At 46.9% G+C, this 27,044-nt stretch overlaps 1 pseudogene; it reads right to left on the bottom strand.

The window, feature by feature from the left end:
* Nucleotides 1–25,989, bottom strand: part of LOC138919016 (heparan sulfate glucosamine 3-O-sulfotransferase 4-like) — a 145,801-nt pseudogene extending 119,812 nt beyond the window's left edge.
* Nucleotides 25,990–27,044: the final 1,055 nt, after the last annotated feature.

Genomic DNA, 27,044 nt, shown 5'->3' with positions numbered 1-27,044 from the left:
TTTTGCAAAAGTAAAGTGCACACACACACAAACCGTATAGTATAATCAAAAATGCAATAGTGACAGATTCGAGACAGAAACTAAAAATCTAGTAACAAGAAACTCTCACCATATCTTTCAACTATATTTACTCATACATTCTTTCTTTCCATGGATCTTGGTAAACAGAGAGATTAAAAAGTAAATAATGTTGGGAGGGGGAAACCCCACCCACTATAGCAATTAAGAATGTAGGTTTGGAAGGGCAGGGAATATGTGAGTCCCTGGCTCTGCCACTGTGTGACCTTGGGCAAGACATTCCCCCTCTCTGAGCCTCAGTTTCCTCATCTACATAAGGGGTAACATAGTAGTGTCCTCATAGGTTGCTACGATGGAGGGAGAAAACGGCATGGAAAGTGCTTACCACAAAGGAGTGATCATTGTTTTAACCATCCTTTCATTTTGCATGGTTTGAATCAGCCACCACAAAATCAACAAGACTCTTCTACATGAAAGGAGCCACAACCAGAATACCTGGTTGCTAATCGTGGCTCTGCTTCTAACTACTTGTCCCACCTTGACCAAGTTCATTCACCGTCCGTCAAAGGAGTCACCTGGAACCTAAGGCTCATTCCATCTTTGAGGCTCATTCCATCTAAGAGACTGGACCTGTTCAGAGCAGGCAAATATTTATATTAAGGGAACAGACAGAAACATGTCCTATGCTTAGAGGGAGCCCTGAGCACTGGCTAAACAGCCTCTCCTGAGTCTTATCTCTATCTTTGCGGAGGAAGCTTTGAAGAGATACCATTACTTTAATCACTTCAACTACAGAAAGATGCCAAAGCTGGAATACATTGTTCCCCTGTAATCTAAAGGTCTGTGAACCTGCACTGGCATTCTCAGAGAAAGCTTAAGTGGAAAGGACATCTCTCAATAACCAACATCATAATCTCCCCCATGTATTGCCATCCCAAATAGACAGACATGTCCAGGGAGTCTTGCTTCTTTTCAGGAAACAATCAGCTTAAGACATCACCCAGCCAATTCACTTTGACAATGATGAGCAATGTCACAGTTCCTTGGAAAACAAGAACAGGAATCGCAGTCACTATGACAGCCAACTATTGGTGAGTCTTTTGAGTTGCTTGCTCCGTGTTTTTTTTAAGCATGTCACTCACTAAAGAGGAGACAGGGAAAGTGGGCAGATGCAAATAGCTGCCGTCTAATTGGAGGCTTCAGATAACTAGCAGACAATTCTAAGTCTTCATTTGTTCATTCATTTATTCAATAAATATTTATCAAGTGCAAGGTTCTTTCCTGGATGCTGAGGATACAGCAGTAGACAAAACAGGCAAGATCCTTGCTCTCTGGTAGTATATGCACTAGTGGAAGGACACAAACAAACGATAATGAAGTAAGAAGATAAACAAGGTGACTTCAGGCAGTGGCAAGTGTACAACAGTAATAAACGAAGTGGCATGATAGAAAGTGACCAGGGCTGCAGGAAGCAGGGGTGCAGCCTGTGGATGCAGGCTGTGCTCTGAACACTTCCAGAGGAGACCATTCATGCTGTGAGTGAGTGAGAAGAGGGAGACAGCCAGGCAAAGCTAAGGGCAAGAGCCACGGAGGTGCAGGTTTTCTTGAAGGGGGTCTATTGGCGTATGGAGTGGGTTTTTTTTCTTATGTGGGTCTGTGCTGAGCGTTGCAGGACATTCGGTATCTCTTTACCCCACCCACCTATCTCTATGGAAGCTCCCCTCTGTAGTCACTGGGGCAGCTGAAAATGCTCCCACTCACTTCCCAAGAGGAAGGGCCATAACTGTCCCTGTTGAGAACCACTGATGAAGGAGAGAACAAAGACAATGACCCTGAGTTAGAACGGAGCATGGGCTTTTCAATTAACAGAGAGAGACAGCCAGTGTGTCTGGCACACAATGAGTGATGGGGAAAGAGGGAGAGCTGAGTTGACAGTCATAAATGCTTAGCTGTTGTACACTGACTTTGCATGCTGCCAGCCGGGAAGATTTTCTGGAGGAGACACAATGAGCAGAGGACAGAAGGCACAGTTACCCACACACTTTCTGCACATATCAGGAAAGGACATACAATTCAGTGAGCAATATAAGGTTTGCTGCCCTGGTGCTGCTATTAGTAAAGATGGGAGAGCAGAGAAAAGTGAGCAAGATACCATATTTCATCAATCTCAAATGAATATTTTTATTCACATTTCAACCTGTCTGAAATAAAAATGTGTCTCATAGTCGTCATGACATATTGTTACTGCCTGGGCCTGTGCACCAAGACCAGTAACAGCCTGCAAGAAAATCCCGGGGACCATAATGAGCACTCTGCAAAAAATGCTGCAAGAGCAATGGCCTTGATGGAACTATGAACAGTACTATGAAGAGCATGCCAGGGAAGGACACTGCAACCTGGGGGTGACTTAGAGAGTCGAACGCCAAAAAGGAAATTTGAGGAATACATGAACCAACTAATTGCATTTACTTTTTCCAATACATGAATCACAAGAGTGATAGAAGATAATGTCCAAGCATAGGAAGGCTCTTTCAGTAAATGCAAAATGTGAAAATTCTAAATGCAAAAGGATTGTTATGGTTTAACTGGCAATGCTTTATTCCTAGGGATCACACAAACAAGAGTGCACTGTCTAGATCCGAGGCAATCTGAGAACACTTACTGAGTATCCAGTGAGTGCTAGGAATCTCATATGTGCAGTACAGCAAGTAATCTCACAGCAACATCCTCAAAATTCATATGATGAATTCTACCTCATACATGTTAATAGGCGACTTCATATAGCACAGTTTCTTTTCTCCCTTCAAATGAATCATACGCAACATTTAAAGAGCCAAGGTCATTCTGTAAGGACATTATGACCAAGAGTGGTCACATCCTCAACGACATGCTCTTCTAACACTGTTCTGGACCACCGCTCCAGTTAGCTCCCTTACTATGCCTTTGCGATGGTTAATTTTAGGGGTCAACTCGACTGGGCTAAGGGATGCCCAGATAGCTGGTACAACAGTGCTGGGTGAGTCTGTGATGGTGTTTCCAGAAGAGATGAGCATTTGAATCAGTAGAGTGAGTAGAGAAGATCTGCCCTCACCAGTGTGGGTGGGCCTCATCCAATCTGTTGAAGGCTTGAATAGAACAAAAAGATGGAGGAAGGGCAAATTTACTCTCTCTGCTTGAGCTGGGACATCCATCTTCTCCTGCCCTCGGACCGCAGCACTCCCGGTTCTTGGGCCTTCAAGCTCAGAATGAACTACACCATCAGCTTTCCTGGTTCTTCAGCTTGCAGATGGCAGCCTGTGGGACTTCCTGGCCTCCATAATCACATGAGCCAATTCTTTATAATCAGTCATTAGCTTTCTCTCTCTGTCTCCTATTGTTTCTGTTTCTCTGGAGAACTGTGACCATGACAGCCTTGGAAAATATCTTTTGACTTCTGCTCAGACACCATGAGGAGGCCTATTTGGAGACAACTCTGAGGCACGAAGGGATGAAAGCCTAGACTAGGAGAGACGGAGGGGCCTTTGTGAGAAGCACTGCGAAGTTGAACTTAGTGACTAAGGAAATTAAACTGGTCCAAGATCTTAGGCAGAGACTTTGACCCATCAGAGCCTCTCTGCCTAACTTTTATTCTTCCATCTTGTAGTAATTAATACCCCAGTTTTCCTTTGGGAACATCCCTCCCTCTTCTTAGTCTGTGTTGTTTGGGGCAGGCCGCCTTCACGCTAGCTCCAGGGGTGGCAGGAGACCCAGGTCTATGGGATGCAGCCCAACTGGGGCCAATGAGAATCAGTCTTGGAACGTCCACTGAATCTACTGAGAAAGAAGCGTTCCCTTTCCTCTGCTGTGAGCAGGCCATTTCGAAGTAAGCCTGGAACTATTGGCAGCCACACGTAAGGGACACCTGCCTGAGAATGAAGCCAACAGAGAGCACAGCAAAGAACTGGAGAGAGACGGAACACTGATGGTTTTGAGGCTCTGGGTGCAGCTTGGCCTGAAACCTCTGGACAATGTTGGTTTTTCACTTAGTTGAGGAAATAAATTCCTTTCTGGGTAAAGGGGATGTCACTTGCAACAGACAGAGTCCTGACTTAATCTAAACACTATAGACTACTATGTCCTATAATGCTGATGGCCTAAATGTTGGGGCAGGTGGAGCATGCTGGCTTCTTATCTAGGCTTGGAATGAGACTTCTTCTGCAAGAGCTCAAGGGGCTGGTGGCCAAGTTCTTCAGTGCACGGACATCGGGAGTGCACTCATTGCAATACTCTGCTGAGGGTTTTCTAAACCAACGGCTCGTTCAGAATCTGCAAAGCACACTGCATTGTAGACAGGCTCTTGGTAGGGTCAGCCCTCCATAGCCTGGCGTGGGTGTCCCAGGGGCAATGATGTAAGACACACAAGAAAATTCCACTGGGCCAAAGTAGCCATTGGCCCCCTCACCCGCCCATAACAAAGCCTGAAATCCCCACCATCAGGTGACTCCTTCAGCTTCTAGCACTCTCTCTCTCTCTCTCTCAAAGACTTCTGTTGGTATACATCTGTGTCACACGGGAAAGGCCACCTCAACTCACTACCTCACCTGTCCTGATCACGCAGGTCTGCTCGTGACACTCGCTGCGGCCTCCTAGGGAAACCAGAAAGGCCTGGGATGGTTCGCTTGCTTCTGGCTGAGTGCTCCACCATACTGTAAATTCCTTCAGAGGGCAGAGTTGTGTCTTTCCTGGGCCCCGCTGTACCCTGGTACCTCATACAGTGCCGGGAACAGAAGCACACAATCCGCATGTGTTGAGTAAATGGTTATATGGCAAGCAGCCCTGGGGTTGGGAGTTAGGGGCCTGGTTTCCAGTCCTCGCTCTCCCCCAAGCCAACACGCTCACAGTCATGCTGTGCCCCTCTGAGGGCCTGGGTCCTCATTCGAACAAACGAGGAGGAAGGCCTCTGAGAGCTGGCTGGGAATCCTGCACAGATGGGTTTCTTTGGCCTATCCTCTGATTTTATACATTTGTAACAATCTAAAAAACGGGGAGGGGACCAGTTCCGGGGCACAGTGATTAAAGTTCCACACACTCCACTTCAGTGGCCCAGGTTCACAGGTTTGGATCCTGGGCACGGACCTACACCAATCATCAGCCATGCTGAGGCAGCGAATCACATACAAAATAGAGGAGGACTGGCACAGCTGGTAGCTCAGGGCTGATCTTCCGCACCAAAAAAAAAAAAAAAAAAAAAAAAAAAGACCTGGGAGATTTCATAGAAAAATTCATATCTCTGGTTTTTCTTGCAAGACATAAGCTCTGACAACACTGAGCCCACAGTGCAAAGGGCAGCAACGGGCTAGAAAGGAATCAGGGCTGTAGCTTTGGGTGAGGCCCCAAATCTCCCAGCAGCCACAGTCCCATCGCAGTCCTGCACCAGCACCATATGTCGGCTGCCATTTATGATTACATGGCCCTATGTCTTTTCTTTTAGTAAAGAAACATCTATAAAAACATACCAAGAGAGCCACGGTTTAAAAAATTTTGAGAGAGAGCACATTTTTTTGTAGGAGTGAACTTAATCTTCACACACTTAATAATACCATCTATCATCCATGTAGCATCTATTATACATGCCAGCTATCATTCTAAGCACAGTACATTTGTTTAACCCATTCAATCTTCAGAGTAACCCTATGAGATAGGTACTATGAGTATCTAGATTTCAAAAAAGAGGAAACTGAGGCACAGAAAGGTTAAGTAATTTGTCCAAGGTCACACAGCCAGTAAGCAGCCAAGCTAGGATTAGAACTTAGGCAACCTGCAAGAACCCATTACACACCACTGCCCAGTGCTTCTGAGCTCAAAGAGCCCAGCCTAACTCACGCGCAGACTGCTGCCCTCACCTGTTCACTACACAGGTGACTCCCCTGTCACCCTGCACCGAGATGCTTGATGAGGAGACTATCCAACAAGTCCAGTTATCAGAACCCAGGTTCAGGATGGAGAGAGTCAAGATTACTCAGTTAAATAATAACCAAAGAGGGGCCAGCCCAGTGGCACAGAGGTTAAGTTTGCACATTCTGCTTCGGCAGCCTGGGGCTCACCAGCTCGGATGCCAGGCACAGACCTACACACCGTTTGCCAGGCCCTGCGGTGGCAGGCATCCCACGTATAAAGTAGAGGAAGGCGGACACGGATGTTAGCTCAGGGCCAATCTTCCTCAAAAATAATAAGAACCACCAAAGATAAAAAAAGTGTATCTCACATCACCATTTTTTTTTTAATAATAAGATGCAGTGCTTCCATCTTGATAAACTCTAAAAAACGTCATCCACTATCTCCATTTCCCCATATCCTAGAGGAAGAGGAAGCTGAGGTAGAAGGTTCTAGAAATTCCCTACATGGGATGGATCTCAGAGACCATCTATTGGGAAGGCACCTTTCACCCATAAATTTACAAGGTAGGTGTGGTGATCCACGGCTGCATCAGAATGTATTACTTTTATTATTACTACGAATGTTGCCAACAATAACGCTGCCATTGTATGGCTGTTTCCCGTGTGCTAACCACCTTGCTAAAAGCCTTACATGCTCTATCCTCCTAATCAGCATCACTATGCCAGGAAGTAGGTACTATTGCTACCCTCGTGTCACTGATGAGAAAACGGAAAGCCTGAGAGGGTAGATGACAGGCCCAAGGTCTCACAGCTAGAAAGGAGCAGGAGCAAGACCAAGAATTAAAACACACGGCTTCTGATAACCCAGCTACACTGCCTCCCTCCAGAAATCTAACTGATCCCACTCAAGCAGGGGGGTGCCTTTGAGGTTTTGTTGTTGTTATTGTTAGATCGGTTGAGACTGCACAAGACTACTGGCAAAGCCATTTCTTGAGGCTTCTTCAGGGTGTCAAGAGATCCATGGGATCACCCAGGTTCTGACCATCCTTTGTGACACCCAGAATGTCAGCTGAAGGTCAATGGGTGTCACTGTGAAAAGCTAGAAAAGGAAACACCTGTTGCTCTCCGGGGCTTGTTAGCATGAAAATAATCATGCATTTCCTATGGTTTGGTGGCAGAGTTACAAGGGTCAGCCTAAGAGATGGCATATCAATGTGGCTCATCAAATGAGTCGGTCGGGATGAGAATATCAATTGATTTGAGCAGACATGTGTCGAAAGGACTCATACAATGTAAAAAGGTAGCCGAAGTAAAGCGCCTCCAAAAAGCGCGGCCCACTTGGCAATTTTTCCTGATGCTCACCTGGTCCCCAGGGTTTGGGAGGGCAGGGAGAGGAGTGAGAGGAAGACCAAAGGAGGGGGGAAACTACAATATTTGTTTGAAAGACATAAGTTTGAAAAACGGAAAGCCTGATCCAGTTGCTGTGACTGAAATGTTCCCTGGATTCCGAGAGAAGGCAGGCCATCTCTAGTCACATCGCTTAAGGATTCTGTGACGTTTCTCTATCCCAATCTTGGATCAGGAGAGGCCAATTGGAAGTGCAGCAAAATGATTACACTCCCTGCTCCTTTGAAACATTATGAAAAGGTTTCTCCCTCCAAAGTAGGTCCTAAAAACATTGTTTACTCACTGTGGGACGGCCAAGAGAGAAGAGTAAATCTTCTATTAGTCCCAAGGAAGTTCTCAGATTTGCATATAATACAAGGAAGCATCTTTACGTTCCCAGCAGCTTGGACTTGCCTGACCTCGAGTCGTGTTGGGATGGCAGCACACGTTAAAGGGTCTGCTCAGCAGGCGTGGGGTGCCCAAACCCTGCACATTCCAAAGAAAGGACTGGCCCTTGACCATGTGCTGGAACATAACCTCTGAGCCCTTGGAATATGCTGCCTGATAAGAGTGTCTCTGTATACTGGGACACTGGACCGCACCAAATAGTTTATGCAAACAATGTGTTTGACAATGAGAAGCTGTTTCTGTTTTCCTGGGACCCTGGGCCAGCCCATATCAGCTTGACCTCTGGAGGGTGGAGGACCTGGAGTCCGAGTGGCTAAGGTCAGTCATGTGGGCACTCCAGGCCTACACAAGTGACCTTCAACACAATTCCTGGACTCCAAGCCTCAGAGAGCTTCCCTGATTGGCAACACTCAGCACGTTTGTCACACACCACTGCTGGGAGAATTAGCACTGTCTGTGCCACTCCACTGGGATGGCACAACTGGAAGCTCGGGTCTGGTTTCTCCTGGCCTCTGGCCAGCGTGTCCTCTTCCTTTGCTGATTTTAGTGTGCATCCTTTCACTGTAATAAACCATAACTATAACAGCCTTTCTGAGTTCTGTGAGTCCTTCTAGTGAATTACTGAACCTGAAGCTGGTTTTGGAGGCCCCATCCTGAGAGGAATGGAGGAGGGGAAAGGGAGGGAGGGAGGGATGAAGGGGGGACTGGAAGAAGGAAAGAGGAAGAGAGGGAAAGGAAAGAATAGGAATAAAATGAAACAAGAAGCAAAGAACCCAAGAAAGTGTTCTAGTGTCAAATTTCTCACTGTTTGAGCTCAAAGTAACAAGAGGAAAGAAAACACCACGTATGCAAGAGCCTTGAAAAACACTGAAAATAGATAACTATTAGAGGCTGCCTGTGCAACACACAGGGCATAATTTTAGACTCCACCACCCTGTCCTCGAGATTGCTTTGTCTAACCGTTTCCCCAGTGCAACAACTAACCTCCACCTTGGAGAAATAATAGCTATTCCCTTCTGATGAAAACATCCCAACATTCCATTTCAGAAATAAAATAAAACATTCAAAAGTGATCTGGAAGAGACTTAAACAGATCATAGCATTACATAATGTTTTCTTTCATGGTCAAACAAGAGAATAAAATGGATAGCTGTCTATTTCTGTGCCATCAGTGCAACTGAACAGCCCACATTTAACACTCTGGCAAGGCTGAGGGGAGATGCTCCATGCCTGGACCCGAGGCTCGAAAGTCGGTCCTCCATTCATTCTCTGACTCTTCTGAAGTCATTGAAAACCACTTCAAGCAAAGATGATTTGAAAGAAATTACCTCTGTGTATTACACCACGAGCGGTGAAAAATGTCCCACGTGAGACTCGATGGTCCCGAAGCAATACAAAAAGTGCAAGATGTAATCACTCAGGGAAAAGAAGTCCCCATGACAACAGGAAGGGAAAGGAGATGAGTGAGAATCTGAAGCCTCAAGTCTCTTACAATACGAGATATCCCTAATTTGTACTTGGAAATCTGTCTTTGGGTTTGAAATCCCAGAAAGGAACTTCCTCTCTATCGCTTCCCTGTCTGCCCGGGTGGTGTTGTTAAACCGAACTACACCTCATCAAACGAGGATGGGATGGGACTCCTGGCACCATGAGGGAAGCTGAATGTGTTCCATGCCTTCTGCATCTCCTGGATCAGAATGAGGCAGGTGTGCTATGAAGCGTATAGGAAGCCTGGGATTTGGGAGGGTTGATATGCATACGTACAGAAGTTGTGCCCAATAAAAGAAACCACAGGATTTTCACACCATTAGATGTATGGGGTCATTTTCCAAGTACTGTGTCCCGATACTTTTTCAGGGAGATCCCAGAAAGGAACTCCTATTGTCCCCACTGAATTCCTTGATTTGCTGCTCCCAGCCTGGCTCCTCAGTGGGGCCCCATCTCTCCAGATTCTTCCTTGATGCCCTCCCAAACTCCATAGGACATTTCAAGGATTTTAAATTTAATTATCATTACTGAGAAACAGATGTGAGAAATTCTTCTGGAATCTTGGTTTGTACAGCTGCTTCCCCCACTGGGTCTCTGATTCCTTGTTCCTGAAAGTGTTGTTGCTCTGGCCCTCTCAGCCTTGCAGAGATCTTCTTTAATTCCCACTAACACCTTCCTAACAGAAGGCCTCTCTTCCCAGAACATCATAATAACGAGACACACTTATCAATTAATCAGTATCTACCAGGGGCTGCCATGAGGCTAGGCACTTTGTATAATTCATCTCCCTTAACCCAATCAACAGCCTTATAGTAAAGGTATTACACTGTCTACTTTGCAAGATCACAAAATAAAGTTCAGAGAAGCCAAGCAATTAGCCCAAGGTCACAGAGTTAGGATTTAGCAGATCTGAGATTTGAGCCTGGGTCAGAATGACGCTAAAACCTGAACATAAACCTACCGAAAATCCAATCAGAATAGAAGAGTAGGATTAAATACAGGTGACAAGTGCTGTGAAGTGTCTAATACACATTTCCAGGGTCTCCACGCTGAGCCAAACCCCCTCTCTTCAAGCCCACCCCAGCTCTTCCACGAGGTCCATAATGTTGAAGTCATAAATACTGACTTTATCATTTTAAAGTGCGTGCACGGCTGTGTGAGAGTGTGCATGTGTTTTTCCCCAGTTTTAGTCTTCCATAAAACACTTGAATGATCAGCAACCCTAGAAGCCGATCATAATTCTAGTCATGAGATGTACCGACTGGCATAACTCAGCTTTAAAGAGGCTGCCTCTAAATGGGTTAAGTATGACTGAATGACGCAGGTCCTCCCTAGGTGTAGACTGGGCGGAAGTGGACATTCTCAGAGGTGAACTCTTTCCAAGTGCCTATTTGATCCCCAAGGGTTCCCTCCACCCTGGGAGAGCTCAGCACGCAATTCTCAAGCAAAACCAATACACTATCAACATTAGACAACCGAGTTTTCCTGGTGGACGTTTTTGCTAAAATATCTTAGACGCTTACAAATCTTCACTCTTTTCCATTACCTATTTTTATTTTTTTACTTTTTTTTCTAAAGCTTGGCACCTGAGCTAACATCTGTTGCCAATCTTGTTTTTTCTCTTCTTCCTCTCCCCAAAGACCCCCAGTACATAGTTGTATATTCTAGCTGTAGGTCCCTCTAGTCCTGCTACGTGCGACACCGTCTCAGCACGGCTTGATCAACGGTGCCGTGTCTGCGCCCGGGATCCACACTGGCAAAAACCCGGGCTGCTGAAGCGGAGCACAGGAATTTAACCAGTCGGCCACGGAGCCGGCCCCTCCATTACCTATTTTCAGTTGAAGAAATACACTCATATGATTTTTTAAAAAGAGAAGTTCACGGTGTAAAGGATTTACACCACTCTCTGCTCTGCGCCCTGGTTTTGTCATCCACAATGGACCCCGGAGATCGCTTCATGTCTATCAGCACAGTGCTGTCCCATTCTTTGGAACAGTGCATTGCAGCCCTTCTGTGGACATGCCATAATTTATTTAACCAGTCTCATACTGATATATACTGAGGCGGTTTCCAATCTTTAGCCATTGAAAATAAAACAATTTGCATATGCCTTTTTGCTAGACAGCTGAGATTTCTGCAAACTGAAGGGAAGGTAGGATTGCTCTAACCGTGGTATGTACGTGTTCTTACATAGATGGTACCCTCCAACTCAAAAGTAAAGGTACCAATAAGAAATCTAAGTGAGCCTACGGCGAACGTGAGCATTGGAAATGAAATCTGTCCTGAAAATTGTGCAATGCACGGTTCCTGCATCCGTCCTCCTTCTGAGAGAATCAGAGGACCCACGGCCACAGACAATGGAAAGATAGACAGGATCTAAAATACATCTTGCACTGTTTAAAATAAGAATTTCTTTTTGGAGGCATACATGAGAAACCCCACCGCTCTTTACGTTTTCAGTACAAAAGAATGACGCATCAGTGGTCCTGAGCTGGGTGAAAGAGTTATGCAGACAGAGGTTCTCCAGAATTCCAGGATCTTTATGCAGTCTGCCCTCATGATGTTTGATATCCATGGTGTATAATAGTTTCTGTAAATTAAACTTCTTAATCTAACTTTATGATAAGAATGCTCGTCCTGTATTTCAGGTACTCCCTGGAGGGCAATATTCCAGAAAACCAGTTACCTGGGGGAATTCACGAAAACGTGCATGGATTAATAACAACTAACAGACGTAGACAAAGCAGATCCCAGCACAGCATCATCATTCTATCCTTGCAAAAGCACCACGGAATTATTAGAGACTGGTACTCCCGTTTGAGAGATAAGAAAACAGAAGCTCAAAGGCTGAACACTTACCTATGTGCACAAGGCAAGGTAGACACAGAACTCAGACTCAAAGCCTTAATTCTGACTTCAGGTTCAGCTTTTTCTTTCAAAACACAACATGGCTCCAAACAGTCCAACTGCCCTGTGACAGAGGCGCTCAGGCAGTTAGGCTCAAATACTTCCTCAGCTCCAGCGACTCCCAACCCTCCAGCCCCCTGCAGAAGGCTCAGCCAGGAGGCACCGGGAAGGGTGCCCCTGTACCTACAGTGAGTGACATATCAAACACGGACTTCAGCGTAATGTTTTGATTGTTAAATGCCAACTATGTAATTTCGATAACGCATTTAGAGAAACATAATCCACTCTTAGAGCATAACGGTCTATCGGGAGTAATTGAACTCTTCTAAAACTTCGGCAGCATCAGCAACAAAGGCCAGGAACCAAAAGCCACGTTACAGTGAAGACACCTGGCTTGTGCCAGCCTGCTGTGTGACCCTGGGACTCCTGCCCGCCCTTCCAGGTCACATTCACTTTCTGTGTAACACTGGGATGAGAAAGTCTCGACTTCACGAGGCTGCAGTGAGGAATAAAGGAGGTGATGTCCTGTGTGGTAGGCAGCTTGTGGGAGACTGCTGAGCCCACATGGTTTGTTTGAGTGGGTTTCTCTTTCTTGTACCCAAAATAGTCTTGCAAAAATAGGACGTGAAAGAGCTGACAACAATTCTTAGCCAGAGTTCCCAAGAAACGTTGAGTGTCATTTCTTTTCAGAAGCCTGGAGTTTTGCAAGAAAAGTTAGCACACAGCAGGCCCTCCTTCCATTCATTAATTCATTGATTCAGAATTAGTGATTAATAAACTACCATGACGGAGTGCCTGCTGGGTGCTAAGCACTGTTCTGGGCACCGGCAAGGAACGAGATGGACAAGACCCCCACTCTCATGTAATCTGCCTTCTGGTGAGGAAGAAGTAACTAAGTAGCATGATTTTGGAAAGCAGTAAATGCTCTGAAGAAAATAAAACAGCATCACAAGCTCAGACGTGGAAAAGGGTCTTTAAATTAGGTAACTGGGAGAGGTATTTTCCAGGAGCTGAAATTTGAGCCGACACCTGAAGGACAGATAAGGAGCCGAGGGTAGTTTAAGGATCTGGGGCCGAGTATTTCAGGAGAAGGGAACAGTGGGAATGAGCCTGGTCCCAGAATGGAAGCCACTGCCACAGTTTGCTGCTGGGCCGAGACCGCCTCAATTAGCCCATCTGGTAGGCAAGCAGTCCATCTGCATGCAGAAAATCACAAGCTCCTAGAAGGGAACGCCAGCAGTGATTATTCACTCCCGTGATGCTGGAAGACACCACCTCCAGTGGGAAAGAGATTTGAAACAAATAAAAGGAAATGCTGCATGTTTGTGGCCAAACACCTGGGTCTGAATGCCAACTCCACATTTCGAGCGAGTTACTTGACCTCTCTGTGCCTCAGCTCCCTCGCCTGTAAAATCACAGCGCCTATCTCGCCAGGTCCTCTGAAGACTGAATGACTCCACTGCTTGGAGCAGAGCCTGGCACACGCACAGGAATACAATATGTGTCTATCACCATGCTGTCACTACCACCGCCACCATTATTCTTTCCCATCTACACCGTCATCTCCCTGTCCCATTGAGAATAACCATCACTTGTCCCTGACTGGACTTCTGCTTTGCAACAACAGGAGTGCATGTAAATTTACTGATTTACACCAATTCAACTATTAATCCACACCTTGGCACAGTCCTACCACCCCTGAATTGGGATAGAAAACAATCAGCACCCACCCCACTGTTTATGAATCTAAACAGTAACAGCTGTCTTACCATCTTCTCCGTAATGTGGAAAGTAAGGGAATTTTATACATGAAGTATAACATTTTCGCCACGTTCACATAACCAATACTTTCAGACCACTCTCAAACACACCCTCAACTTAGCAGCAAAGAACTCTAATCAAAGGAGGAGGGAGGGGGGAGGGAGGAGGGAAGAGCCAGGGACAAGATGAGAGGGAGGGAGGGGGGGAGGGGGGAGGGATGGAAAAAAGACATGCCAGCCAAGAGAAAGAGGTCACTTTCCATTTACTCCTCTTTCTTTGATGGCCCTCCATAAAGTACTAAAATTTGGTTCTTACAAGTCCCTTGCAACTTTTGCTAAATATATTTCAAGTTATTCTGTTTGGTTGGCTGGTTCTATAAATAGAATATTTTCTCTCATTATATTTTCAAAACGGTTGGGGTAGGCATGTAGGAAAACTACAGATTTTGCATAGTAATTTCCTCATCAGTGCCCTTAATGAACCCTATTATTGTTTCTAATAGATTCATGGGGGGATTGGTTATCTTAGATTTTCCAAAAGAAATGAAATTACTGGCAAATGGTGATAATTCTACCTCCCCCTTTCTTATTCTTTTTTGTATCTAACTGCATCATCTATTAATTACTGAGCAATGGTAAATAATAGTGATGATAATGGGCATTCTAGTCTTGCTCTGGATTTAATGGGAATGTTTCTAGTATTACACCATTAAAGATGATGCTGGCTTAGATGAACTCTATATGACTCCACTCATAGGTGGAAGTTAACATATTGACAAGGAGATGTGATCGGTGGTTACCAGGGAAAAGGGGGGGTGGGGGGAGGGCACAAAGGGGGAAGAGGTGTACCCACAACATGACTAACAATAACGTACAACTGAAATCTCACAAGGTTGTAATCTATCATAACATTAATAAAAAAAAAAAGATGATGCTGGCTTTGGGTAAGATCCCACTTTATTAGGAGTTGTTCTAAAAATTAGAAATAGATGCTAATTTAATCACATGCCTTTTAGCATCCATCAAATAATTCACAGAATTTTTCTCATTTACCCGTATTAAGAATAAGTCAAATTATAAGTCAAATTATCAGATTTCCTAAGATTGAACCATCCTTCCATTCCTGGAATAAACCCCACTGTGTCAGGACTTTTATTACTTTGTGAGCTAACCATTCACTTGTCCGTTTCTCCACTCTGCAGGCTCTTTCAGATCACTGGCCATGACTGATTCATGTCTGCCCCAGCACAAAGTTGAAAGTCAATACATGTTTAATGAATAAATAAATGAATGAATAACTAAAATAACAAGTGCATGGAACCTCCCAAAATTAACCCTTTGTCCCTCTTTCTGGGTTAAAATACTCAGAGAGATCATACACCTGTCCCAAGTAGATCTTTATAGGTTTAATAAACATGTGGCTAGACTGGTCCCCACTTCTTCTAGCAACAGAACCCTCGAACACCTCATCTTCATGGGGAAACTATTCCCTATGGTCTCAATGGGATTAGCCCTGGTTGCTTACTCCCCCCACCACTCCAGGCCAAAGGGGTGGCTACATCAGCCAGGCCCGATCAGGGTACTACACAACGACAGCTTTAGGAATGAGCACATGACCCAACCTGGACCACAGGCATCTCCAGGAATTTCTTGCAGAAGCTCTTAAGAAAAATTTTTTCCAAATCACTTATCTACCCTAAGTTTCATGTAGCCTCATTATTAATTATCTCAGTGATCAGACATCACAAATGTGAACTTACATTTATAAGTAAAGTACTTTGTTCAGTGTGCCCATACATCTTTAGATCAGCAAAACTGTACTCATGAAAATATGGGTCTACGCTTCTCCTTTAGAGGCAATCCATCACGGAATCTTCTTGGCCTTTGGGAACTCAGCTTTGCTTGAATGTGTGGTCATTTCATATGAGCCTTTTTTAATGGAGAAGTTATTTCCTTCTCTATGGTTTACTACTGCTTTTGGTTGAGGGTATTTTTACGTGAATAGAGCTAGCTGAAAATTTTCAAGAGACCAAGAAAAGAGACTATAAAATTTAGAAAATTTTATATTTCTGGAATTTTCAATAGCATTTACAATTCAACACAATGCAGAAAAAAACAATACACTAGAGACTTCCATAATGAGATTTAACAATTCTGTAATTTGGGGGAAAGTATAAATCTCTCAATTTAAAAAATATATATTACTTCCAAAAGAATTAAATAAACATATAATGTTTGTATGGGTTCCTGCTTACCATCTTGCCTAAAATGTAGTGAGATAACCTATCTGAGAATGAGGCAAGGTAGAGACAAACCTGGCAAAGAATGGAAAGAGACAGAGACCTTGTCAAATCATTCAAGCCCCTGGATTCAGCTTTTCCTGAAGCCACTTACCCCACAGACTTCCTAATTACATAAGCCAATAAAGCATCTTTTTTCGTTTATAATAATTTAAGCTCAATTTCTATCATTCACAACCAAAAAAGTATTGCCTAATTGATGTGTTGCTTTGTTTCCCTGTAAATATGCTTTACACATTCTTAAATAAAGACTGAAAAAAAAAAAAAAGTAAAGGCAGGCAACCCTAACTAGTGAGTGTTAAGAAAAAAATCATCAACCGCTTGCTTTTAATTAATGGCAAGATGGGCTGAAAAGCTCCCTTAGTGAATTATAATTTCAGACTGAAATTCCCAAAACAGTTATAGAGGAGCTTGTCGAGCCGCAGAAACCAATGGAATCAAGAGATGACTTGAAAGATCGGTGGTTCAATCAGTTTCAGAAATAGCATCCATTATGCAAACCCAAAACCTTTAAAACTCTCTAACGCACAACCCTAGCAATCTCTCATTCACCTAAAGTCTCAAGGCCCCTCTCCTGACTCAATTTAAAACTAAAAATGCCTGGTATGATTTACAAAAGTTAAAATAATTAAATCATGTTCTGATGGCCAGAGAACTCCAGGGAAAGTGGCCAAATCGCAACGTAGGGAGTTTGGCGGGGTCTTCTCGAACAGTCCTGCCTTCTCCAGTGCCTTCAGCTCTGCAGAAAAATGGAAGGCAAAGCATGCCCTCGGCATTCTAAATGCCTCAGTCCCTCTCCACTGCAGGCGGCCTCCATTCCTACTGTGGGCTCAAGAACATGTGAGCAGGAAAGCCCCGAGAGCCTGCTCCCTTCCATACCCCGTCCCCTTAGTGGAGAAGGCTGGCTGCAGGTACCCCAGGAAATCAGACTCTTCTCCTCCTTCGGCTCATGTCACGGTAGACCAAATTCTGGAATTGGTTTGGATTATTCTCTGGAGAGCTACTTAAGAGCCGCTTCAGGGTTTGAAATCCCTCATTCAGACATAATCTTGAAATGAAAGACGATTTGTTAATGAAAAATGCATTACAGCTTTCTCTGTAGGGCCCTCCATACTGATAGGCAGGATAACAGGAAGGAATTGAAGGAAAATGAAGGAGAAAAGCAAAGGAAAAGGAAAATTAGGAGAGAGAGGAGAGAAGGAGAAGAAGAAATTCATCATGTCACACACTCTGCGTGGGGGCACTTTTTAAGGGCCGCTTCATTTCACCCTCACATAATCACTTGCAAGTAAGTAACATTGAGCCCATTCTGCAGACAAAAAACTGGAGGCTTGGTGATATTAAGTAACTGGTCTAAGGTCACACAAGGAGGATGCAGTGGATTCTGACTCAGAGATACAAAAACAGGCTCCAAATAATGTTGCTCCTACAGTGCTCTCGTGCTTCCTCTGAAGGGTCTAACACAGATGTCTGCTCCAGAACCAAAGCATTCTAGTGGGCGAATGGGCCCTACGGAGACAATACAACCTCATCAGAAAAGAAACAGGGATTTAGAAAAAAAGAAAAGAAAAGAAAAGGAGAGAAAGAAACAATTTAATATAAGTAACCCAACGCCCAACAGAACTAGGATGGGGCAAGGCAAAGCCAGAACCCAATTTTTCTAACTCTCAGGTCTTACTCAATCTACCTGACCAGAACCTATTATATAAGTATAGTTTATCAATATGGATCAAATAGGGGACTGCCTCATTAATGAGTGAAAAGCTGAAAATTTTCTCAACTTCTGGAAAATGTTCATTGGGAACAAATGGGAAATTTTGGGGGGAATTGTCCTTTTCTGCCTCAATGTTCCTCTTTCTACCCAGCTCCTTTTGCTGTTGTTGCAATGTATCTGGGAGGTATTTGCCCCACGCTCTTGCAAAATCTGCAAAGGAGGAAAACTCTAACCTAAAACAGCACACAGAAGCCACAATTCTGACAACTACAAAGGGTACGGGTGTGCCAGTTACTTTCCGAAATGAGTTTAAGCCAGAGCCACAGACTGGTAGCCGGCTGGCTGTACCCAGCCCACAGGTGGGTTTTGTTTGTCTGCAGTGCTGGCCCACACTGCGCTCAGAAGAAATTTCCGTCTGTTGCCAACATTAAACACCAGATAATTTCACATCAAAAACTGGATTTCCAGTTTCTCTTACCAACTGGAAGATCTGATAACCCTGATGCCACATTTGCACGTGGAAAAGCGTAGCTGCCCCTTTAGACAGAGCATGTGCGTCCCAGTTTCTCCCCACCTGGTCTATTTCACTCATTTATACAATCGCTGTGGGCCCAGAAGGCATGTGAGTTGGTGACCCTTGGTTTAAGAGGTTAAGCAGATGTAGACTGCAAAGCCAATCATTAGTAGACTTTTCCTAAAAACACCCCCAATAACAGACTCTTCTCTCACTATTAAGACAGCTGTGACAGAAGGTAAGGCATATGAGACCAAAAGGATTTGAGAAATGGAAAAACCCAGCAGTTGAGTCCATTTGGATTTTTGGTCTAGGATACTCACTTTTTGCTTAGAAAATACATTCACTTTTATTATTTCATTTATTCCTCTCAACAATCCTGCAAGGAAGGAATTATTCTCAGATAAACAAACTGAAAATGAGTGATGTTAAATCAGTTATCCAACCAAGACCATCTAACTAGTAAGTTGCAAAACCCAATTTTGTCCAGCTACAAACACCTTGCTTTTGAAGTAATGAAAGAACACTCTGTAAGGCCATAAGGGCTGTTTCCACCTCAGGGCCTTTGTACCTGCTGTTCCCTCTATTGGAAACCTCTCCACCTAGATCTCCACATGGAAGGATCTTACTCTTTCACTTCATTTACATCCCCTCCACAGAGAGGTTTCCCCTAACCATTTGACTTAAAATAACATCTGTGCATGCACACACACACACCCCAATTACTCTCTAGACTCCTGCTTCTCAAAGTGAGGTTCAGGGATCAGCAGCATCAGCATCAACTGGGAAGTTAGAAATGCAGAGTCTGAGGCCCCTCCCCAGACCTGCTGAATCAGAATCTGCATGTTAACAACACCCCAGGTGATCCATGTGCATTTCAAGTTTAAAAAGCACTGCTCTACAGGAGCCCTGCCCAGTGGAAATGCAATGGGAGTCACAAGCGTCATTTTAAGTTTTCCACAGCCACATTAAAAAGGTTAAAAGAATGACTCGTTTGTTTGCTGTCTCCCCTAACGCCCTACTAAAAGATGCCATTTCCACGAGAACAGGTCCTCCCTCTGTCTTCTTCTCCACTTTATCCCCAGTACCTAAAACAGTACTGGGCACACGGTAAACGTTATTAAGTGTTTGTTGAATGAAAGAAGGAAAACACATTCTAGTACTTTCTGTGCGGCAGCGTGGTACAGGGAAAGAAACCAGCACTGTGAAATTGGACAGATGTGGTCAACTCAACCACTGACCAGCTGAGCAACCTTCAGCAAGTGGTTCACCCTCCGGAAGCCACCTGGAGTGTAAACCAGGAATGTTGCTGTTTAACTCACAGCCTCATCATGACACCCCGATGTGATAACATGTCTGTGAAGCACCAACCACCACAATCACAGGCATTCAATCAATGCCAGCGCCTTTCCATTGTCCTCTTTCATTCTCTCCAAATACCACATGCGCATAATGGTGCTGACCACTTTCCTCTGTGTGGCATGAGCATGACTGAAGCTGTTTTCCTGAGTTATTTTCCCCCAGCCAACGGGACCTGCCTATTAATTGCTACCACTGCAGACAACTGGAAACCGTGGAGGGTCCCTTCTCAGCACCCTGGAGCTGAGTGGCTCCCAGAGCAAAGTGGTCACGGTTACTGTTCAGTCTGTAAACCACGAGGGAGGCCACAGCTCGAGTCGTCTCTGTCACTTTGATGAGTTCTGCCGTGGCAGCCAGTTGGCCTGCCACAAGGTCCCATCCCTTAGGAGAGTTCAGGTCTCTGCCCAGCCAGAGTGTATCAGCTCATACTGAAAGGTGTGTTCTGGCTTTACCCTTTTATTTGGGGGGTGGACAGAGGAAGGAATAGAGGGTTTAATCTACTCCCACTTATTAATCACTGGCCTCTGTCCATCCACCAACTGAGGCTTGCTTCTCCATAGCTTTAACACACACATCCTAATCCATCAGTCCATCCTGCCCTGAAAATCCAATGCACATGTTCTCAACTCAGATGTGTCTTTGACTCACGTTAGATCAACAGCACAGAAGAAAGCAAAACCCAGATTTAGACACAGCTGGAGTGACACCAGAAATAAAACTGCTAGGGCTGCCTAGTTGGATATGAGGAAACCCCAAGCCAGCTGTGCCGAGAGCAGCCCCAATTTCTTCTGGCTCTCCCTCTTGCTGAAAACACAACCAGAACAGAAACACTAGCAGAATTAGTAGGCTATTGGGAAACACACTGAAAAGAAAAACAAAAACAAAATAAATATATGGGGGGAAATCAAAGCCTTTAATTAACCCGTGGATCTCTAACCAGTTAAACAGTAGAGTAAGATTTCAGGCAGAATACGTGGTATAACCATTTAAGTAGTGATGCCACCACTGAAAAGACGCAGTTGCACCAGGGAACCAAGAGGAAGAGTTTCTGTTACTGGTTTGAATCAATGCCACTGTTTCCTTTTCCACAATAGAGTGAGGTTGTCATCCCCTCTTCCTACATGGGAGAGAGAGGAGCCTGAAGAGGTGCAGCAAGTAAAATTCCCACAAATGTCCTCAAAGCACTGCTGTCCCTCATAAGGCTGGAGAGCGGTCCAAGGCCAGTGCCAGCCCACTTGGCTCCTGCAGGTCCAACGGGTTTCTGGGAGTCTTCTCAACAGCCAGGTTTGGGTGGCTAATGATTACCTCTGTGTTAGACAGATTCTCCTCCCGCACTTCCAATCGGCACCACTGAGCATAAGGGTCTCCCACAGGCAAGTCACTGGCGTAGCAGATCGAGGACACAGAGACACCGCATGGTCCTCTGAAGTGAGGATCAAGAGGATCCAGTTCTGTCCACACCTCTCCAGTGGAACAGTTCTACAGGTGGCTACCAAATACTGACACCCAATACCACAAGGCCCAAATACCACAAGTGATGGCTGAGAGTACCACCGAGCTGGAATGACATCTTCAGTAGCCATGTCATGACAGCGAGGCCGGTTCATACCTTCCTTTCCCAGCCACAGTGTAAAACAACATGAGAAAATCTGGCATCTTCTATCCTTTCATTCAGAAAATTCTCCGGACCCTACGATGGGACTTCCTGACACACACTCCACCACGCACACGTCATCAACATTATTTTAAGTCACCTGAGTCAAACACCCCCATCTCTATTTCCAGCTGCCACAAAGCAACACAACACACGTTGGAAAGATCTGATCTTCAAGCCTTCCTTTCCCCCAAATGGCATCTGACACTTCTCACAAGATACACAGCTTTAAAATTAGAACTGGAAAAGACCACAGTGACCCTCATAGGGCTGAAGCTGCCCCACAGCAGAAATCAGAACATTCCTACAACCAACAATTAAACAACCGAAACCTTCCCAAACATCCCCTTCCTTCTCTGGTTTGCTGTTGTTGCATTAATCATCCTGACACCTTTTTAATTATAATCGCAAACTCGAAGCCATGACTTGCAATGTTATAAATACTGATTTTCCAGTTCAAGCAGGCATTGACTGGTTTCTGTTTTGATAGGAAGGGGCTGTTTGAAGCCTCCTAAAATGTTGCAACTCGTCTGTTGAAACAGACGAGACATTAACAGACACGTTTGCTGTTTCCATTTAACCTGCTGGAATGTTTATGCCTAAGTCTACTTTTTCTCAAGCTTTGAAAGCATAAGGCGTATTTTCTAAAGCGGAAGAAATCAATCAATACATATTATATATTCATATATAATAGATGTTATATAATACATATAGCAATATATATTATTATATAATACACATTTACTATATATTTCTGAAGTCAGGTTATTTCTAAAACTGTCGCAGGCTACAATTTAAACTTAGAAAGCACATCTCTTCAACAGCAAGGCAACTCGTCAGGAAACAATCCTTATTTTACCTATTGGCCTTGTGAAGATGATAATACCACTTTAGCTGACAAAGCCTGTGTTTGTCTGACAATTCCAATTAATTACTGAGACGCAACAGAGATGGGACCAGCCATCCAGATGTTTTTCAGAAAGAGATAAAAAGGGGGGGGGGGGGAGTAAAGGAGATTTGCCTTTTGGGCAACTGCTCCAGTGTTTTTTAAATGTTACGGCGGGCCAGAAAGCCGGATCACTAAGTTATTTTACCTGCACTTAACTTTCTACTCTCCTCTCCTTTCCCTCACCGCTGGGAGACGGTGGAAGACAAGGGAGATGAACATCTCACAAGACAGAAGCTCTAATCTGTTGCCAAGGAGGCGACGGCTAGAAAGGGCAGGGGTGCAGGATGTAAAAACTCTTAGGGCACCGACTGTCGTGCAGACCTTGATGCTCCTGATGCCAAAGCAACCCGGGGTTGCTGGAGATGGGGAACATCCTCAGTCTTTTCTAGCAAGCCAAAACTCGCCAGCATCATCTTTTTAACTGTTCCCTGTTCATTTTGCTCTAACCTGAAAATACTAAAGTCGGATTCCAGAGACGCAAATACGTTTGAGGGCGATTTTGAGAGATTCCAGGAGATCTCAAAGCCCTTCAGTCAATCTAGCTATCCTGCTTCATGCCTTAGCGTCCCCAACGCAGCAGCGCAGAGCCCCACAAGAGCCCGGGCTGGGAAACACCCCGCGGGCACCTGGGCTGGGGATTCCCAGGCGTGGAGCTAGGTAGCTTCAGAAAGCACCTCCCTGGGTGAGGAGCCTGAGGCAGGCAGGGCAGTGTGACACCAGCTCCCCTAACCCTGAAATACAGTGATCCCTGGCCAGCCTCCAGTCCTCTCCGCGCTCCCCCGAGCAGGCCCGCCAGGGTCCGCAGAGCCCTCGTGGGGCGAAGGGTTCTCGGGGAGATGCCTGGATATCGAAGGGCGTGGGAAGCCGCAGCTTTCCCTCTGGGTCTTCCCCACCCATCTATCCCCTGCGCCAAGCCCAGAGTCCTACCTGTACCACTCCAGCCCCTTTTCGTAGTTCCTGTCGAAGAAGTGTGGCTCTATGCCCACGGCCCGCAGGCCCGCACGTCCGGGTGGACTCGGATCGCCTCCAGCAGCTCGCGGGTGCCTCCTTTCTTGACCCCGATGACGAGCGCGTGGCAGCTTCTTCTCCCCATAGTCGGGGATGCTGAGGGCGCCGCGCCTCTCGATGCTCCCGTTGGCCGCTCTCAGGCCTGCGAGCTCCTCGTCGGTGGTGCTGGTCTCCTGCGCTTCACACTCCAGCAGCGCGCTCGGCGCAGTGATCATCTCGCCAGGGGCCAGCAGGGTCCGGAGCCAGGTGTCCCGAGCGCCCCCGCCGCCGATTGCCAACACCCAGCCGTCGGCCCCGGGGGCAGCGGGCTGCTCGGAGGGCTCCGGGGGCTCCCCGCGGCTCGCGTTGTCCGGCGTCGGCGCGGGCGGCTGCGAGGGGGTGCCGAGGCGCACGGGGGGCGGCAGCAGAGAGGGTGGCGGCGGGCTCGGCGGGGGCTCGGCGGCGGCGCGCGGCGGCTCCTGCAGCGCCAGGGTGAATTGCAGGGAGCCCGAGCCGCCCAGGAGGCTGTAGCACAGGTAGGTGACGGACAGGGACAAGGTGCACAAAAAAGCAACTTGCTCGCCGGCGGCCACTTAGCAGAGGCGCCGGGCGGCAGCGGCGCGGTGAGAGTTGGAGGCGGAGGCGGAGGCGGAGGTGGTGCGGGCCACTGGGCCACCGCGGCTCCCGGCTCGCGGCAGCGGCGGCAGCCCCCGGCGCTGCCCGGACATAGTTTCAGCCGCCGCCGCCGCCGCCCAGGCGCCCCGGCTGCGTGAAGCGACGCCGCTGCACCCCCGGCCCTGGCCGCTGTCCCGCTGCGCCAGGGGAGAGCCCGGCTGCATGGCCCCACTCCCCACTCTTCCCGCGGAGTCCGGGTGGCCCTACACCACCCACGAGGGGGGGCTCACTGACCCGCCGGCTGCACCTGTTCCGTCTGCAGCGCCCCCGCTTCCCGGCTCCGCCGCGGCTCCCGCTTCAGCCTCTGCCGCCGCGCGCTGTTGCAGCCCCGAGTTCCTTCCCCGCTGCTAACTTTCGGCCGGAAGAGAGGAGAGGCGCGGAGGGGAGGCGGAGGGACCCGTGCGCGCGCCGCGCCCCGCGCGTCGCCAAGGGAAGGGTGAGTGCGCCTCGCGCGCGCCTGCGGACTGGGACGCGGAACGGAGGCGTGCGCTAGGGCTGGGGCACCTGGCAAAGCGGAGATCGTGCCCCCCCCGCCCCCCGCCCCCCGCCCCGCAACGCATTCACGCTGGAGGGGTTTGCCGCCCAACCCCGCGTGCTTCCCCTCCCCTGGGAGCCTGGGACGCCAGTTTCTCCTTCCCTCTCCCAATACTTTCAGAGACTAGAGCCCCACACCTGCCGCCAGAGCCGCACACCAGGAAGCTGGGGGCCACAAGGTGGTGAGCTCTCGCTTCCCCTTTTCTCATGGGACTCCAAGCAAACTCGGTCCATCCATGACCCGCCCTTCTCCCTTCCTGGACATCCTCCTGCCTTTGACCCAGGAGGAATTTCTTGTCCATACCAGGATTCCCATGCCAACTTCCATCTTTCCAGCCTCCCCATCTTAGCTTGAAGCTCCTGATTGGTGGAGCTTTGACACAAACCCCCAGATTTCCTTGCCCTAGAGCTTTTGCCTCTGTCCCGCCACCGGTTGACTATGCTTTTTGCTCCAAAAGGAGAGGCTGTCTCCTCCTGGACACCCTGAACCACACATGCACATGCGCCCCTTGGGGGCCATTGCGGCTAAAGGAGTTCGGATTTCCCTGGACTAAAATAGACTGAGACTATCATCGCTCTTAACAACTTAGAAGCAGAGAGAAGTTGTGTTGCTGTGTCTGTGCGTCACTTCATTGAATTAAAAAAAAAAAGGTATCTTCTTTGCAGAGAGATTTCCGGCCCTCACCTCCCTCTCCTGGGGGGAATGGTAAACATCATAAGGCTTTGGAACATTCAAGACTAGACTTTGCTTCCTGTTTCCTTTTGCTCAGGGAGGTAGAGGAAACGCGAGGCTGGAATGGCAGGAAGAGGCAGAGCAGTCAACTGAGGCACTCCAGCGAACTCTGCTTCCTGGGGGCAGGGGCTGGCCCTGCACGCACCTGGCGCCAGTCTTTCCCAGAGGCTGGCTCCAGTGAGTCCTGTTTACCCTGCTAGCCACAGCTGGGTGCCTGGAGGGTCTGCTTTCACCTACAGGGCTGATGTGCTTGGCATCTCCGGTTTTGTTTGATCACATAACAGGGACAACAGTTGAAAGAAAATGTATATAGTGTCTAAATATTAACTAGATACCTAGTGCCAAAGAGAGAAAAAAATGTTGCTCCAATAACATGAACACAGACTTTTCCCTGAGTGAACAGAAGCTCACGGCTGCTCTCAGCTGGACGTGAGCTTCCTTCACTGCAGCTTCAGCTCAGATAAAGATTGTTCCTTTAGAATATATTTTTTATGGTACACCGGAGACCTCTGAAATGCAGAGTCTGGTGTCCTGTAAATCATTTCGTGGAACTAGGGATGCTTTTTCAAACACCACGCAACTGCACTCCTGTAATGTTAATGGGAAGGGGCCAACTGGAGCTGGGAGCAGCACAGCTTGCCCATCCCTCCTTCGGCTCCAAGCCCAGCTCTGGGTGGTCGCCCAGGAGGGCCCGGTTGCAGCAAATATTGTCACTGCTGTCGTCCATCTCCCTTTCAAAGCTAAGGCACCAGGATGCCCAGCACGTGGTCCAGGGGCCTCCCTACAGTCCCTGCCCGGCTCCCAGACTTCTCTATCCCAGCTCTCGGCAATCCAAATGAACTTGCTCTGTAGCTAGTTTTACTAAAGATGTGCTTTCAAATTTGGAAAGGTTTTGATAAAATGGTACTAACAGTTAACCTAGAGGTGGCAAACTGGTAACAAATTAAGAGCTGAATGTGGCCAGCGCAGTGATATTAAGAAGTTGAAACTGGTTGCAATGTTGTAAAATTGAGGACTTTCCCAAAAAATTTGGCTATGAGGTTTCTGCTGAAATAGTAGATCCTGCAACTTTGGGCCCCTCAGCCAGAACCGAGAGGCCCCCCTGACATGGAGCATGTGCCCTGTTCTTCACGGTGCCCCCCCAGAGTGCCCTCATACATTTATGTTACTTGCCTGGATGCTGCTAATGAGGACACTTCCCAGTGTCGCTTCTCCCTCTTGTCCACAGATAGTCCTACTTAAATAAGAGACTCTTGAAAGAACGGAACCCCGTTGGTGAAATGTTAGGCCCCACAACTGATGGGGAAGAGGTGATTTTTGGGGAGAGGAGCTTTGTAGATTTCTCACTTGGGCACTTACCTGTTTTGTTCTCCATCCAGGTTTTTTCTGGGAGCCAGTTCTTGAGAAACCTATAATGGAAAGTACGAGCTATCTACATAGGGAGAACTCAGACTTCGTTCAGCAATTCCCTGGGCGTCTGGAGACTTGATAGAATACTTTTTTCTTTTTCCGTTGCCAACACCCATGCCCATTCAGGCCTATGAGAGTTTTTACAATGCTCCTCCAACTGGTCTCCAGGCCTCCAGCGTGCCTCATTTCTCTTCATCGTAGAGGACAATAGCAGATCAATGTTTCTGAGGCATGGCTCCACCAGTGCCCTCTCTGATGCAGAAACCTTCCTCTCACTGCCTACCTGATAGACTCCAACTCTCTGCCTTAGCACTCAAGGGCCCCTCCGCCTTGCATGTATCCCACAGTCCTGCCAAACCGAACAGTACCCAC

The sequence above is a fragment of the Equus caballus genome, chromosome 19, assembly GCF_041296265.1.
Source record: "Equus caballus isolate H_3958 breed thoroughbred chromosome 19, TB-T2T, whole genome shotgun sequence".
NCBI classification, from domain to species: Eukaryota; Metazoa; Chordata; class Mammalia; order Perissodactyla; family Equidae; genus Equus; species Equus caballus.
This window is presented reverse-complemented; position numbering and strand designations above follow the sequence as displayed.